At 37.4% G+C, this 18,445-nt stretch overlaps 1 protein-coding gene across 2 annotated transcripts in view; it reads right to left on the reverse strand.

The window, feature by feature from the left end:
- CNTN5 (contactin 5) overlaps positions 1-18,445 on the reverse strand; it is a 1,123,865-nt gene that overhangs the window by 137,831 nt on the left and 967,589 nt on the right. The gene's annotated exons all lie outside the window — the stretch shown is intronic.

Genomic DNA, 18,445 nt, shown 5'->3' on the forward strand with positions numbered 1-18,445 from the left:
AAAATTAATTGTGTACAGCCAGGAGATGATTTATGGGAGTTTCTCTGCAGTGCCACTCCTGCAGCAAGGGTATGTAAATGAGACCTGAGACCCATACCTGGCTGCTCAGATTGCACTTTTTAAACATAAAAACATGATACCTGACTTTGCATGTGGGCTGTTTCGAGACCTTTGTTAAAATGGACCTTGAGCCTTATATGAAGGTGAAAAATTACAGCATTATTAAAAAATTTTTAAAGTTCAGTGAAAATGAGGTTGACATTTAGAATTACCGTATTCTCCTGTGTAGTCATCATTCCAGAAATATACGGATTTAAATTTAATTAGTACTTTTGTCCTTTTCTCTCTTCTAAGCTCCTGAAATATATATTTCACTGGTGCATCAACCTACTCAAGCAACCTGAAACATAATAGAGGTGGCTGTTGTAGTTTTATTTGATACGCCACTAGAGTTTGGACTGACTTCTTTTAGGAAAGAGGAAATAGACTATATTGCTTTTGGTAAGAATCAGTGACTCCACCGAATTTAAAATCCTAAAATTGGATCCTCCTAGTCCAGAAAATAATAGTTTATGCCAAGCAATGCGATAATATTAAACTATTTAAGATACAAAAATGGCTGAGTCTGTTTAGTCAACATCTTTTATGTTATTTTAAAATGTGGGTTCAATCTTGCCAATTGCTCAGAACTGACAGTTATTGAGATGATTGAGCTCTTTGTAACAACTGGATTAGATTCTAAGTTGCTGAATATTACAAATTTGCACTTAGATATTGTCATCAATAAAGGTATCAGTTTTGAAACATCAACTTGTTTTAATATAGATCAAACTTGATTTACAACATGTAGGATGGAGGCACATTCAGGAGCAAAGCAAACTAGGAAGAGCTGATTTTATTTTGTAATTTATGTCTAGGAGGGATATTAACTTCAGACACTTGAAAAACAGTGATCTCAAAAGTTATGTAATCCATTCAAGATGGTCCATCAAAAATTCTGTTCATTTATTTAGACAGCGCTCGGTTTCTATGAAAATGGAATATAATGTAGTCATTCCACTTTAATCCCCCAAATACAATGCTACAAAAAAGATATATTTGAAAGCAAAAATATATATATTTTTGTAAATAAATAGGCATTCTCTTGTGAGAATAACAACCTATTTAAATTTAGCCAAATGACTATAATCTCCACAGATTGTCAATATCTTGATTTACTGTCCTATGTAATTCCAACCTGGTAGGTGAGAGGTTTGGCTTAAAAGTTCACCTCCTTTAAAGAAAGAAATGTATCTTAGAAAGGCACTATTTCAGCTCTTGATTTAAGATAAGTCCTTTCTCACTGACAGCAGACAACATATCATATTCTCCTTTTAAAGATAGTTTATGAACACTCTTGTACTTTAGGGCACTGTTACACTGGGGGATGAAGAATTTTAAATATTATGATGTTTTTTATCTGTCAAGTGGCAATGCCATTTAACCAAAAGCCTGTCTACTGATTCATATATCACATACTTATCAGATGAGCATTTTTTTTTAACTTAAGAAATAAAAGATTAGGCAATGAATGAGATTTACATTATAATGTCTTGCTTTTGCATACCTAATTACTAGAAAATTGAATACTGAATAAATATTTCCTTGCAGTTTTCTGCTTCTATCTTCTCCCCTCTGCCATTATTACCATGTGATTACTACATCTGGGATTTTCAGATTTGGGGATTAATCCTGAAGAGGCATCCTTGAACTTGGACTAGAGTAGTAAGGGAGTGGTGAGGCGAAGGTCTTTTGGGGGTAAAGAGAGCTCTTAGAAATGCAAACCAGCATTCTACATTCAGTATCAAGTCATGCGTAGTATATTCTGGTCTCTTAATTTCTGCATTTGTTTCTCTCTAGACCTGGAGATACCTTGGCTCTCTTTATTGATTTTAGAGAGAGAACAAGGGAAGGAAGGTGGGAGGGAGGGAGGGAGGGAGGGAGGGAGAGAGAGATTCAAGTGAGAGAGAAACATTGATCGGTTGCCTACAGTATGTGCCCTGACTGGGACTAAGCTTGCATGCCCCCTACTGGGGATCGAGCTTGCAACCCAGTACACAAACTGGGAATCCAATAGTGACCTTCTGGTTCATAGGTCAATGCTCAACCACTGAGCCATGCTGGCTGGCTGCATAGACTGTCTTTACCCCATTGTATATTCTTGCCTCCTTTGTCATATATTGATCATATAGGTTTGGGTTTATTTCTAGGCTCTTCATTCTGCTTCAGTGATCTATGGGTCTGTTTTTATGCCAGTAAAATGCTGTTTTGATTACTATTGCTTTGGAGTATAGCTAGATATTAAGTAGTATGATACCTCCAACTTTGTTCTTTTTTCTCCAGATTGCATTGGGTATTCTGTCTTTTGTCATTCCATATAAATTTTGTGATTTTTTTGCTTTAGTTCAGTGAAAAATCTTATTGGTATTTTGATAGGAATTGCATTGAATCTATAGATTGCTTTTGGGTAATATGGACATTTTGATTATGCCAATTTTTTATATTCCTGAGCATGGAATATGTTTCTATTTATTTACATTTTCTTCAATTTCTTCAATGTCTTATATTCTGAGTATAGGTCTTTTATCTACTTAGTTATATTTAGTCTTATTTTATTCTTTTTTATCCAACTGTAAATGGGATTGTTTTCTAAATTTTCTGAAAGTTCAATATTGGTGTATAAAATGTAACTGATTTCTGAATATTGATTTTGTATCCTACTACTTTATTGAATTCATTTATAAGTTCTAGTAGTTTTTTGTGGAATCTTTTTTATTTAATTTAAATTATTGTTTACATAAGTCTCCTTTTCCCCCCCATTGACTTCTCCCCCAGCTGCCCCCACCCCCCACACATGCTCTCACCTTCCCCCTCACCCTTGTCTGTGTCCATTGGTTATGCTCATATGCATGCATACAAGTCCTTTGGTGGATTTCTTACCCCCTCATCCCTCAACTTCCATCAATATTTAGGGTTCTGTAAATATAATATCATGTTAAATGCAAATAATGATATGATTTCCTTTCCAATGTGGGTGCCTTTTATTTATTTTTCTTGTCTGATTGCTGTGGCTGGGACTTCTAATACTATGTTGAATAAAAGTGATGAAAGTGGACATCTTTATCCTTTCTTGTTCCTGATTTTAAAGAAAAAGTTTTTAGCTTTTTCCCATTAAGTAAAATGTTTGCTGTGACTCTGTCACATATGGACTTTATTATGTTTAGGTATACCCCCTCCAATCCTACTTTACTTAGAATTTTTATGATAAACAGATGTTGAATTTTGTGAAAATTTTCTGTATCTATTGATTAGATCATATAATTTTTATCCATCATTTTGTTTATGTGGTATATCATATTAATTGATATATAGATATTAAACCAATTTTGCATTCCAGGAATAAATCCCACTTCATTATGGGGTATTTTTTAATGTATTGTTGAATTGGGTTTGTTAATATTTTGTTGATAATTTTTGCATCTATGTTCTTCAGAGATATTGCTTGTATTTTCTTTCTTTCTTTCTTTCTTTCTTTCTTTCTTTCTTTCTTTCTTTCGTTTTTTGGTAGTGTCTTATCTTCTTTATCTGGGTTTGGTATCAGGATATTGCTGGCCTCGAAAAATGATTCTAGGAACTTTTCCTACTTTTAAGGTTTTTTTTAAAATAGTTTGAGAAGAATAGGTGTTAACTATTTGAATGTTTGGTAAATTGCCCTGTAAAGCCATCTAGTACAGGACTTTTGATTGTTGGGAGTTTTTTGACTACTGATTTAATACTTTTAGTAGTTATCAGTGTGTTTATATTTTGGTTCTTGCTGATTCAGTCTTGGAAGATTGAGTATTTTTATACATTTATCCATTTATTCCAGGTTGTCCAATTTGTTGGCATACAATACAATTTTTTCAACCTATTTTCTTATCAATCTTTGTATTTCTGTAGTGTCTGTTGTCACTTCTTTTTTATTCCTCATTTTATTTATTTGGGCCCTCTCCTTGATGAGTCTGGCTAAAGGTTTAACAGTATTTGCTTTCTATATATAGGGGCTTCTAAATGAGGTACATAGATGTTCACAAGAGTTATATCCTCTTGTTAGGTTGATCCCTTTATATTATAAAATTCTTTTTTTGTCCATTGTTATAGTATTTATTTTAAAGTCTATTTTTTCTAATATCAGTATTGCTATCTCAGCTTTTTAATTTTTTTGGTTTCTATTTGCATAAAATATTTTTTTCATTTCTTTACTTTCAGTCTCTGTGTGTCTTTCAGTTTCAGTCTCTTGTAGGCAATATATATATATATATGTTATATATATATACACACATACACATATATATACATACATATATATATGTATGTATATATACACACACATATATATATACATACATATATATATACATAAATTTATATATACATACATTTATATGGGTTTTGATTTTGTATCCATTTAACCACCCTATGTCTTTTAATTGTAGCATTTAGCCCATTAGCACTTAAATAAATTATTTAGAGGTATGTAGTTATTGCTATTTTATTATTTTCTAAAAATTTTTATAGTTCTCTATTTTTTATTTTCTTGCTCTCTTCTCTTGTATGTTGATGACTCTTTATAGAATTATGTTTAGATTCCTTTTTCTTTATTCTTGTAAATCTTTTACAGATTTTTGATATGTGGTTACCACATGCTTCATATATACCAAGCTATGTTCATACCAGTCTTTTTTTTCCATTTTATTTTATTTTTTCCACCACCATTTATCCCTCATATACCCTCCTCAACCTCTATTCACCCCTCCTCCTCACAATCACTACACTGTTGCCCTTATCCATGCCCATGAGTTCTTTCTCTTTTTTCTCAGTCCCACCGTACACACACAACCCCCCATCCCTCCCCGCCGAGAGCTGTCAGCCTGCTCTCTATGTATGGGCCTATCTCTATTTCATAGTAGTCTTTTTAAAGTTATTGGTAGCTTAAGTTCAAAGAGATTATAAAATCACTACAATTTTTACTCATTCTCTCCACTATTATCTTTCTGTCATTATTTTTACCTTTTTTTTTGTGGGTCTGTGTGTATTCCTTGATTTATTATTATAGTCACACATGATTGTTCTACCTTTGTCTTTTAATCTTTGTACTAGCTTTATAATCAATTGACCCACTGCTTTTACATCTCATTTGATAGTTAAAAATTAGTAAATTTTACCCTTATATTGGTTGGGGAGAGAAGTAGGTAAAAATGACCTATTATTGATAAGCTTATTCCATTTTTTTCCATAATTGCTTAACTGAACTATTATATTAGGTACATGGTAAACAGACAATAATTAGACATCATAATTATTAGTAAAAGCAAATATGTTATACCACTTCTTCTTTCCCTCCTCCCATACCGTGGGATTTCCTTCACATCTCTGAATTGTTCAAACCTCTATTTGGAGTCCACTGCTCCAGTCATATAAGACCACATACCTTTAATGGTCAGATGCCTGCCTATTTTCACCACTCAAATATACCATCTAGCTGAACTCCTCCATAATCCTCTTTACTTAGAATTATTCCTGCCTTCATTTTTGCTTCCTCAGAACTCCGTCACAGCATTTGCCACCCTTTTCCTTAGTTCACTCAGACAGCGGGTTTTATCCTTTGAGCATTATAGTTTCAGCATTTTCAAGGACTTACATAAAGATCTGAGACCTAAAAGAAATTAGTGGCTCAAACAATCAAAAATAACCACAATGTTGAAAATAATGTAATGTAATATTGCTACAATTAGTCAAATTCAACTTTTCTTTTCCATTGTTATATAAAAAGCTACTACCACAATATATTATAAAAATGTTACTATTATATCAACAGTTTCAATGATAAAGTTATAAAAAGTTTTCAAAATATTTTATAGCAAAAACATTTTTATGGATGTAGGTATATTTTATTATTTTTGATAAACTCTGGGGTGAGATATTTGAAAAATTAAAAGAGCCTCAGATCTATCTATGGTCTTCGCATTGTTCTGCTGATAAACATTTCCGGATCACTTTTTATGTCTCAGGCATCACAGAACCTCCAACACTTTATTTCACATAACACTTCTAACTACTATGTGGGTTGAGTATTAGTCTCATTTACAGGTGAGATAACTGTGGTTCATCATCATTTGCTATCTTATTCAAGACTATTCATCAAGTGGCAGAACCCTGATTTCGGTCATACTCTGATTTGTTGTTTGTCTGTCTGTGACTTCTAATTTGTAACCTCCTTCATTCCTTACCTTTACAAACTCCACAGTAATTGGTACTCAATATGTGTATTGTAACAGAATATACTTTAAATCGATTATAGATGAAGAAATGGATGCCCTGAGAACTACAAGTCACTTTGAAAAAATAAGATGGCATATAGTTTGTTTTGATAATATTTGTTATGCTTCTATAATTTGCCAGGCCCTATACAAAGCTCATTCAATACTTTATTTCTTACAAAGACCCCAGGATATATTATTAAACTCATTTGATAAAGGAAGAGAAAAAAATGAGGCACAAAGGACTGAAATAACTACTAGAATTTTAGGCCAGGCCTGCTGGTTTCTAAAATTTGTTCTGCACTTTCAGCTACTCTACATTGATCCAAAGGAAACATCAAAAGAAAGCTTTGCATAAGATCACACACTTGGTGGCAGTTCTGACCTACAATAGAAGCTGACAGAAGTAGAAACTCGAGGGTAACAAGAGAAGACACATGTTTCCTGTAGATGATGGAAATGAGAGAAATACAAACTCTTCAACTTGATCAGTAAAGTATTTTCAAAGCGAAGGGCCATAGGCACTCAAGGGGGCTGGGCCGTCAGCGTGCTCTTCCCTTTAGATGCAGTTGAGCTGGAAGGAAGAAGTGAGGTGACCCAGAAAGACATGGATGACAGCCTTCAGGAAGCGAGAGGAAGCCCAAGTGCAGAAGTGACTTTAATTAATGGACCTCATCCCTGGCTCTGAGCACCACTGCAAGCAACCTGAAGAAACCGCAGGCCCCTTTGTGCTAAGCCACTGAAAGTTTCACACCCTGCAGGCTCTGAAAAGGGGTGAGAAAGGAGGCTGCCTATTTGTCAGGGTTGGATATTAAGTGCTTGTAATTAACCAAACAAAACAACTCCCCCCCAAAAAACAAACAAGCAAATAAACAAACACACACACACACACACACACACACACACACACACACACACACACCCCACACTTATCTTGTTCTTGTTCTGAAGAATATTTCCACAAGAATTTGTCAGGGGCTCATCAAACTTAACATCTACAGAACTACACTCCATCATTTCCATGAAATCAGCCTCTCACTCCAATGAAACCTATTTTATGTGAATTTGCATGAAAAATTCTGGGTGTGCATGTACCTATTTTATAGAGAAATCCATACACTCTTCAACTTGATCAGTAAGGTTCCTCAGATGTAACTTTCCTCAGATTCTCAAGGGATTCTGGGCTGAAAACAAGGTTAGGAACCACCAGAAAAATCCTTTGTTTTATAGAGGAGGTAACTGTGCCCAGAGAAGGAAAGCTTAGACTATTTCTTTTTTAAAGCTCAGGGCATAATTCAGACTATTACCTCAGAAATCATCATTTACTTTTTCCCTCAATACAAGTTGGTCAAGTTGAATCTATTCCCTTTTTCTGGCTTACTGGACAGTCTAGATACAGTGAGGCCCAAACGTGAGGTGGTTTTACTTTTTCTAATCACTGCCTTTAACCATGTTCTGTCAAAACCATGTTTCCACTTCCTTCGGAGACAGCCAAGAAGGTCTCATAGCTTTTAAATAACTCAGTTGTTACAAAGGTAAAAATTCTCTCTGATTTCCTGCTCTCCTCCTCCTCAAGTTTAGCTTAGCATGGAGAAATAGCTCAGACCCAGGACACTGAGGTTGCAAGGAGCATGGAGAATGGTCTCTCTTCACAGCTTTTCTCCTCCTTTTCCCAGTTCTTCTTCTCCTCTGTGTGTCAGAGTAGGGAGGAGAGAGCTGGAAAGGGACCAGGGTCCCTTACTCAATTTCTGTTGTGGTCCTTACTGGGGTGCACCTGTCACTCTGGAAAAAGCTGCCATCCTCCAGGCCACTGTGGAAGCAGATCCTTTAACACTGGCTCTGTGAGCACATCTATGAGTCTTTGGGCCTCCTCACTGCAGAGTCCCCTCATGCAGTCTCCTCTTTAGGCCCCACCTTTTCCAGCTCTGACAGCTCATGGAGCCCAGCAAGCTTGTGCTTGCCAACCTTCTCCAAAGTCCGTCCAACCCCCGGGAACCGAACATCCTCTTGCCTTCTAAATGGTGGGAGTGTAGGCTGCTCTCCCGCTGCCCCCTTTCTGCTGTCTGTCACCTCTCTCCAGTTACGTGCTCCCCTATTTAAGCAGGGCCAGGAGCCCATCAGCAAGTCTGTTGCCTAAGCAAAGTTCAATCGAGGAATAAAGAACTAATCTTATCATTTCTTTGAATCCTTGTAACCTTCCCTTCACTTAAGTTTGGAGGTGAGAAGTGAAAGAAAAAGCCTGCAAACAATGTCTTTCTCTCTCTAATATGCTCTTACATACACACAGAGGCAAGGCGGTGTGGATGGGGAAGGTGACGCTGTGCTGGTCAGAGCCCCAGGCAAGACTGGCTCAGCTACCTGGCTCCGAGGAGCTATCCCATTCCTGAGTTTTTAGGAGTCTCTTCTGAATGCCAGGTGCCTCACAGCTTTGCTCAGAGCTTTGGGTTTGGGCTTAACCAGTTTCTCTCACTACCACACCTTATTTGAGCTTCTCATTAGAATCCATCTATATTATTGTCATTCTGCTTCCTCTGCCTCCAGTAGCAGGCCATTTCCTATTTAATTATGATGTCCAGCCAGTGTTGCTCAGTGGTTGAGCGTTGACCTATGAACCTGTAAGTCATGGTTTGATTCCCAGTCAGGGCACGTGCCCAGGTTGGGGGCTTGAACTCCGGTAGGGGATGTGCAGGAAGTAGCTGATAGATGATTCTCTTTCATCATTGATATTTCTATCTCTTTATCCCTCTCCCTTCCTCTCTCTGAAATCAATTAAAAAACAACTACAAAAATCAAACGTGTTGGTGCCACTGCCGTCACAATGTGTCATATGATAATGTTAGCGACTGACTTACTGCCCATCCATGTCTCCACACTCCATTCAGGATAAAATCCAAACTCCTTGGCGGGACCTATGGCATCCTTTGTAACCTCTCCCTGCCTTTCTATTCCCATACCAGATTCCCTGCTGTTTTCTCACATCTACACCGATCTTACCTTCCATTCGTAATAAGCTGCTTGCCATTCTCTGAAGATCCTGTGTCTTGGATCTTTGCAAATAGTTTTCTCCCACCTGGACAAGACTTTTCCTGCTTCCCAGTCTCATAATTGTCTGGAAGATTATTATTATTCCCTAATCTTTTTGTTGTTGCTCCAATTATGTCTGGGTCATGTTCCCTGACCCTAGGTTACTGTCTTCCTACTCATATATCATTATTCCTCTGTCCTCTTATGCTTCTAGTACATTCCTCAGCGTGCCAGACCTCCTCATATTATGTTTTCCCTAGACTGAAAGTTACTTGAGGAAGGAAATGAGTATTATACTAGCACAATAAACAGTCAACAAGTAGTGGTTAAACAGGGCTCAGCTTCCTTATGAGTATCTGGTTAATCACCACATTTTATTGTGAATTAATTTATCACACCACATTTTTCCATGAGGATCCATGAAGAGAGTTTTGGCTCTTTAACCACTGTAGGGAAGTAAGAGTAAAAGTGTAGAAGGGGTAGTAAGGCATTTTGTGTTCACTTGATGTGATAGGATTGAAATTCCTGTCTTTATTTTCACTGTTAATTTTTTTTCATTATTTTCACTGGTTTAGCTACATAGTGCTATGATATGTCTATTAGCATGACTGTTTCACTTTTTCCTTATTAGCAATACAAAGCTACTAAAAAATTTAATGGATATTCTTCTTTCAAACCATACTTTGAATACCACTATTTATTAGCTAGATATAAACCTGTGAGTATTTATAACATTTTCTTTCTATTTTATTAAAGTTATTTCTTCTTTATAGGCAGTTGAATAGTTTGGTAAAAATCTGTCTCAACTAACCGCATTTCTTCATTTTCCCTTGGAAGCATTTGGCTTAGCACTAATGAGAAATTGATCTTAGAAAGTGAGAGATATTAAAACCATGCACAACAGAACTGGGTAAATGCTTTTGGAGTGACTGTGGACTGGATTCTAAATTTTTCCACGGAGCTGTTTCCAAAATTGAAAGAAGCTGTGAAATTGGATATATCCCCAAACTGAGAACTTTTAAAGTCAAAAACCATAGTTGAGGTTGCATTGAATCATTTATCCTGTGTCTTTTTGCAGTGTCCTGAAATGAATAATCTGTCATTTCACATTAACAGAGACATAAAATCTGTCAGTATTTCTTAAAGAAGACTTAAGAAGAAAAGGACAGGTATTTATAAAAAGTTGAAATCTTTATACTCCTTGAGTTTTTGTTTTTGCATTTTCTTTTCTGTACAGTCTGCTGTCTGTATAAATATCTAGATCTCATAGGAAGTGAGGCTAAATTATTGCTCTTCTGAAACCTCTAAGGTCACAGGGATAGCATCTAGAGCAAAATTATGAATTTTTATATCACCCCCTGGGATGGTTTTTAGTCCATTTTAAATTATCCTGACCTAATTAGGAAGCTGGACCGTGGCTCAGCTCTTTACTATTAAAAATGCACTTTATTATTTTTTTGTGTTAGTTCTCTCCTGGAGAGCAGCTCTTCCACTATTTAGCTCAAGTGACTTTTTGAACAGAGTCAAATCAACATCCGTTAATTGATTTTTATGAGTGGCAGAGTAGGGTAAAGTAAAATGCATTAGGGCAGTCAGCACAAAACCCCACTCCTGATTTCACTTGTCAATTGACCTTTATTTTAATTCTATGCCTTCTCTCCCTATTTGTAAAATGAAGAATGCGGGCTGAATTTCTAAGGCACTTTTCACCTATTTACCTAAACTCCAAAGCTTTTTCTTAGTCTCAGGCTACATTTCCTTTATCTTACTGCGAGCCCTGAGAATCAGCCTGCATTCTTTTCTTTTTTCTATTTTTCTGAGAGCGACCTTGAAGTTTCTATCTCATTAAAATCCATCTCAGAATAAGACAGGTTCCCAACGCCCAACTTCTAATTTGCACCCAACCCTAGACATGCAGGGCACTGTCCTCTTCTGGGGATGACATATAAGAATATAAAACATAGCTCAGCGCCTTTCAGATATTCACTGATTCCTTTTCCCCTACATAAAACAACGTGGCTACTAACAAGACTCAAGAGCTAATTTGAGTAGTATAAAACAACTCTAAGTATTTAAGGAATTTTAACTTGCTATCGACTAGAAAAAAATGAAAAAAATAAAGCATAATTCAAATTTTCAGTTGGGTTCAGGTACTGGTGCCACAAATAGAAAGGTTTGTGAGGATAATTGAATCAGAAAACTCTACTAGCCTAACCATCTTAATTTCTGTATGTATAAATCCAATAAAATTACATCATTTACACATTTCATTTCTTTTAATCAAAACTTGTGTGGTTCAAAAGAAATCCAACACATGGGTGTGTTGTTGTTTTTTTAGAGAAACAGACTCTGCAGGTTATGGGCCATGACCTTGGGCAAACAATTTAATCTCTCTGAATAATCTAATTGTAAAATGAGGGATAATAATATTTATCTTGTAGTTGCAAAAACTTCAAATGTACCAAGTGGCTTCCATTGTGCTGAGGCTAATCAAACGCATTCAAGTGGCATTTCCTGTTTAACATTAAAAATAATCATGGCTACTGTTTGTGGAGTGCCTGTTACAGGCCAGGCGCTGTGCCTTGGTCTTTCACTAGGAAGGCTGGAGAGGTCATTTTATACAGCAGCATTAAGCTAAGATCTAACTGATAAGTAGACAGCCACTCAGATCGGGAGAAGAATATTCTTGTCGGGAATAGCAGGTACACAGGCCCTGACACTAGAATGCCTTTGGGCCTAGGGACAGAGAAAAGGCCAGAGTGAGAGGGGTGTCCTGGGCGAACATAAGTGTGGTAGATGTTTATATTAATGGAAACATTCAAGAAGATTAGCTAGACAATTTAAATATAACCTACTATGGAAGAAGAGAAAAAATGCGTAATTTTTTTGGTGGGAATTATCTGATTGTGCATACAAATCTAACTACTTAAATGGTATCACTTTAGCTGAGGGACAAAATGGGGATCACTCATGTCTTTAAATGTAATAATATTTATATAGTATAATAAAACTGGTTGAAATAATATGAATTTTGTTTTAAATTTCATATTCCTGGTCAGGTGCTTTAGTTGAAAGATGACCATTTAAAATGACAAGTGCTGGCAAGGATGTGGAGAAAAAGGAACCCTCGTGCACTGCTGGTGGGAATGCAGACTGGTGTAGCCACTGTGGAGAACAGTACGGCGTTTCCTCAAAAAATTAAAAATGGACGCCCTAACCGGTTTGGCTCAGCAGATAGAGCGTCGGCCTGCGGACTCAAGGGTCCCAGGTTCGATTCTGGTCAAGGGCATGTACCTTGGTTGCGGGCACATCCCCAGTGGGGGGCGTGCAGGAGGCAGCTGATCAATGTTTCTCTCTCATTGATGTTTCTAACACTCTATCCCTCTCCCCTCTTCTCTGTAAAAAATCAATAAAATATATATAAAAAAATTAAAAATGGAACTTCCATTTGACCCAGTAATCCCACTTCTAGGAATATATCCCAAGAAAACAAAAACACCAATCAGAAAGGATATATGCACCCCTATGTTCATAGCAGCACAATTTACAATAGCTAAAATCTGGAAACAGCCTAAGTGCCCATCAGCAGATGAGTGGATTATAAAACTGTGGTACATCTACATAATGGAACACTACACTGCTTTAAAAAAGAAGGAATTCTTAACGTTTGCAACAGCATGGATGGAATTGGAGAGAGTTATGCTAAGCAAAGTAAGCCAGTCAGAGAAAGATAAATATCACATGATAGGACTCATTTGTGGAATATGATGAACAACATAAATTGATGAACAAAAATAGAACCAGAGACATAGAAGCATCGAACAGACTGTCCAACCTATGAGGGAAGGTCGGGGGTGAGGGGATAAAAGATCAACCAAAGGACTTGTATGCATGCATATGAGCATAACCAATGGACACAGAGAGTAGGGGGGTGAGAGCATGTGCTGGGGGGGTGGGAGTGGCCAGGGAGAGGTCAATGAGGGAAAAAGGAGACTCATGTAATACTTTAAACAATAAAGAATTTAAAATAAATAAATAAATAAATAAATAAAATAAAAGCACATCATCACCTTTGACATCTTTAAACAGGGCAGTTCAATATTTCTTGCTATTTTTAGTGCAATCTTGGCACCTCTGCATTCAGAGAAAGGTCAGTTACCAATTAAATGTCATAGTCTTATACTAACAAGTACTGTTCCTTTTTTTCATTCACTTAAATATTTGTTGAGCACTTACCAACTGTCAGCCATTGTTTCATGCTTTGTTCTCTACAGAGGAGGTGAAATAATTTTTTCAGATACAAAGCTCTCAATAGGTGTCTTTCTGTTTCTTAAATGCAACACACTAATGCTAGCCCCAAGGCTTTGGGTCTGGAATGTTCTCTCACTCCACTATTGCTATCTTCCCTTTGGCTAGTGACCTGGTAACAATTCCCCAGTTCTCAGTTTGTGTCACCTCCCCTGAGAAGCCCTCCCTGACTTCCCCAGCCCTTGTCTATGTCTGTTTCTTTTATTATACACATGCATAGGATCAGATTTATTTCCTTCAGAAAGAAAAGTAAATTATTTAATCCAATTATTTATTATTTATTCATAAGTGTGATATTTATTTGAGGCCTGCTTCCCCATTATCATATAAGCTCCATGAGGGCAATTCTGGCTCTATGTATGTTCATTATTATATCCTCCATGTCTAACATGAGAACTGGCTCAGATTAAGCGCCAACAAATTATTGAGTGGATAAGTAAATGCATGAATGGGTGAATTTTCTTAACAAAATATCTCTTATTTTGCCTTGCTTTAAATGCACTGTATCAGTTATTACAAGGTTTCTGTCAGCTGCTATTAAAAATGAAGCTTAAGAAATAACATCTGTCTCTTACACTTAGGATATATCTTAATCACACTCTGAGAGCACAATAAAACTTAAGTACATGGTTAATTTAATATTATTTTCTCTGATTCATTTTTAATTGTGTACCCTTTTAATTGTGATTTAGATGGGTTGGAAGTAGGGACAGGCAATGACACTGTATTAAATTTATTTTTATTTAAGTATAGTGGTACAAATGATCATATTGGTTATATTGGTTATACAGGTGTACAATATAGTGATTCGACATTTCTACACCTTACAATGTGACACTTCTACTATTTCTAGTAATCATCTATCAGTGTGCAAACCTACCACAATATTACTGGTTTTATTCCCCTTCACTTTTTTCACCCATCCGCCTACCCTCTCCACTCTGGCAATGGTCTCTGTCTCTATGAGTGTGTTTTTGTTTTGTTTGTTTTGTTTTGTTTTACATTCCACATATAAATGAACCCATATGGTGTTTGTTTTTCTCTGTCTTACTTACTTACCCTCTAGATCTATCCATGTTGTTGCAACTTGCAAGATTCTCTTATTGCTGCATAATATGGAAGACACCTAGGTGGCCTTCACATTATGCAGCATTATGCCTATTGTAAATGATGCAGCGATGAACATAGGCGCTGCATATATCTTTTCAAATTAGTGTATCCACTTTTTTTTGGATAAATACTCAGAAGTGGAATTGCTGGGTCATATGGTAGACCAGTTTTTGGTTTTTTTTGAGGAATCTCCATACTGTTTTCTATAGGGGCTGCACCAGTTTGCCACTTTAAAAATGTTGGAAATGATGTGAATTCACACTGCAGTTCAATTAGGAACTAATTTATGAAACATGGGATAGGAAGGAAAGCTAAGAATTAAGAAACTTGGTGTTTAAGTCTTCTGCCTTAGTGGTTTTGTGACAATAAGCAAGTCATTTCACTCGCAGGCAATATCTTTCACCTGTAACTGAGGGAATGCGTCTAGGTGGTTTCTAATGTCACTTTCGGTTTTGAACATCATATGATTCTACAACTAAGAAAACCCATTCAGGAAACCCAGAGGTAAAGATCTTTGCTTTTAATTTAGATATCTGACCAAACCTGGAAGCCATTAGGTAGGCTGATCTTTTAAGATACTATCAGACACAGCTAGTCACTGCTCCCCTTCACTGCCAGTTCTGCAGTAGATGTGGTGACAGACTCCACTCAAAGGAAGAAAGACAACACTGTTTTTCACTAAATCTAAATTATTCTTACATTTTTGCTTGCGTGAATCTTTGGGAAAGCATAGGTTAATTTAAAAAAGTGTTCTTGGCATAATTGCTAAGGCCCAATGAGTAACAGCCTAAGTTAAAATTAATTCCTTATATGAGGCCAAATCCAGTTAGGATGGACAACACTTAGTTTGAGCAACATGAAATGAACAGCAGAATTACTTCCACATTATCCTGAAGCACAAAGACACTTTCAGTGGAATATGCTTTTTTAAAATTTAGGATTGACAATCCGATATGTACTACATGGAACATTTTCATGTGCCTGGGGCAGCAATCATCTACTAAAGTATTATTGTAAGGTCTATAATAATGCCTGGTCAGACGAAGCCTGATTTCCTAATTGGTTTCATAGTGCTGCTGGAATATTGTCTTGGTGATACCTATTTTTTTTTACTCCAAAAGTTATATTATAATTTTTTGCTTCTTTTTAAATATATGTATTACTAGGGGCCCAATGCATGAAATTCATGCATGGGGGTGGGTCCCTCAGTCTGACCTCCACCCTCTCCAATCTGGGAGCCCTCTCCAATCCAAGAGTTTCTGTCTGTCTTTGCAATCATATGAGTGAATTGTCTGAGACCACAGCCCAGTCTGGTTTGTTGCTCACAGAATAATAGAGGTGTTTTTTTTTCTTTGCTCCATTGGTGGAGATTTCCTAGAAGTTGCAGGATATCTTCCTTTTAATTTTTCCTCGACATTCTGACTTTACTTATGTCTCTCACCTTTGCTTTCCCTCCATGCCCCACCCACAACAGTAACTTGCTCTAGGCTCACTTTGATCTAGTGTCTAGGACAGAGGTTCTCAACCTGTGGGTCGCGACCCCTTTGGGGGTGGAAAGACCCTTTCAGAGGGATCGCCTAAGACCATCAGAAAACACATATATAATTACAGATTGGTTTTGTGATTAACCATTATGCTTTAATTATGTTCAATTTGTAACAATGAAAATACATCCTGCATATAGATATTTACATTACGATTCATAACAGTAGCAAAATGACAGTTATGAAGTAGCAACAAAAATAATTTTATGGTTGGGGGTCACCACAACATGAGGAACTGTATTAAAGGGTCACGGCATTAGGAAGGTTGAGAACCACTGGTCTAGGAGATCCTGCAACGCATCTGCCACCAGAACTACAATTCCCAGCATTGCTGGTGCTCCCTGTGTTCTGGGCTTCTGCTTCTGGTCCAGGGGCTGCCACCCCCAGGCTGGGCTGACAGGACCAGACACTCCAGTGGCATCCCCAGGAGCCTGGCCTCTCAGCACCGGCACATGTGCACGCTGGCTATAAGCTCAGAGCGGGCAGGGTCCCGGGGATGCCCACTGCTTCACCCTGGCTACACGGTGGACGGGTGTCCCACCCTACCCCTGGCCGCTCGGAGCCTGCGCACATGCACGGTGCCCATGGGCCCGCCAGCTTTGTTGGGTTAATTTGCATACTCACTCCTGATTGGCTGTAGGCATTGCAGAGGGATGGTCAATTTACATATTTGTCTATTATTAGTGCGTGTATATATACATATGTTGTAGTAGAGGATTAATAAACTCAGAAATGCTACTTTTGATTTGGTAGGACTGATGAAATAGACTTGAAACACCAAGCAGCTATTAACAGTCAGTTAGTGGGTAAATTAAAACAAAGTTAAGGGTCAGTGACTGCCATAGTAACAAATCAAAGAGACATTGATACTATTATGAGGCAATATAATGTAAAAATATACTTTCTTTTTCTTTGTTTTTTTGTTGTTGTTGTTGTTAGTCCTCACCTGAGGATATATTTTCATTGATTTTTAGAGTGGAAGGGACTGGGAGAAACAGAGAGAGAGAAACATCATGTGTCAGAGCACATGTGGGAGGCAACCAATCGATGGAAAGACACATAGATTGATTGCCTCCCACATGGGCTTGGACCCAGACCCAGAGCCAGGGATTGAGCCTACAACAGGGGTACATGCCCTTCACAGGCACTGAACCCTCGACTCTTCAGTCTGCGGCCTACACTCTAACCATGGAGCCAAACTAGCTTAGGCTGTAATGATATACTTTCATGTGAAGGCTCAGGCCTTAGAGAAATCTGGGTTAAAATCCTTTCCAGTTACTGCCTAGCCTGTGATGCAGACAAGTTCCTTAACTTCTAGCCTCTGTTTTGTGGCTATGATAGTATCATCTATCTCAAAGGACAGCTGTAAGGATTGAGAGGGAATGCAAAGTGATTAGCACCAGGTCTAACATCCAATAAACATTTAATTAAATGTTACTATCATTCATAAAAAAAGGTAGAATCTTAAATTTGCATGGGACTTTATACATTCACCCTCATGCTCACAGCAGGACTGCTTTTATTGCTTATCTGATGGAGGATCATTCAATTTTAAACACTAAGGAACTGGAACTCACTAGTTTGAAAGCAACCAATTTAATGTTGAAGAGCTTTATTGGTACTTTTTTTTTTTTTATTTTTCGCTAAAAGTATTACAAAGTGTATTACATAAGTGACCTTTTTTCCCCCCCGCCCTTGACAGACCCCTGCCCTCCCTTACCCCCCAGTGTCTTATGTCCATTAGTTATGGTTATATGGATGCATACCAGTCCTTCGGTTGATCTCTTAATCCCCTCCCTCCTCCCCCCCAACCCTCCCTGGCCTTCCCACTGCAGTTTGACAATCAGTTTGAGGCAGCTCTGCCTCTGTATCTATTATTGTTCAAAAGTTTGTAATGGTCTTTATTATCCATGAATGAGTGAGATCATGTGGAATTTTTCCTTCATTGACTGGCTTATTTCACTTAGCATAATGCTCTCCAGTTCCATCCATGCTGTTGCAAATGGTAAGAATTCCTTCTTTTTTACAGCAGCATAGTATTCCATCGTGTAGATGTACCACAGCTTTCTAATCCATTCATCTACTGATGGGCACTTAGGCTGTTTCCAGATCTTAGCTATG

This window comes from Myotis yumanensis, unplaced genomic scaffold (genome assembly GCF_028538775.1).
Source record: "Myotis yumanensis isolate MYYU_CA2020_CCGP unplaced genomic scaffold, mMyoYum1.0.hap1 SCAF_10, whole genome shotgun sequence".
NCBI classification, from domain to species: Eukaryota; Metazoa; Chordata; class Mammalia; order Chiroptera; family Vespertilionidae; genus Myotis; species Myotis yumanensis.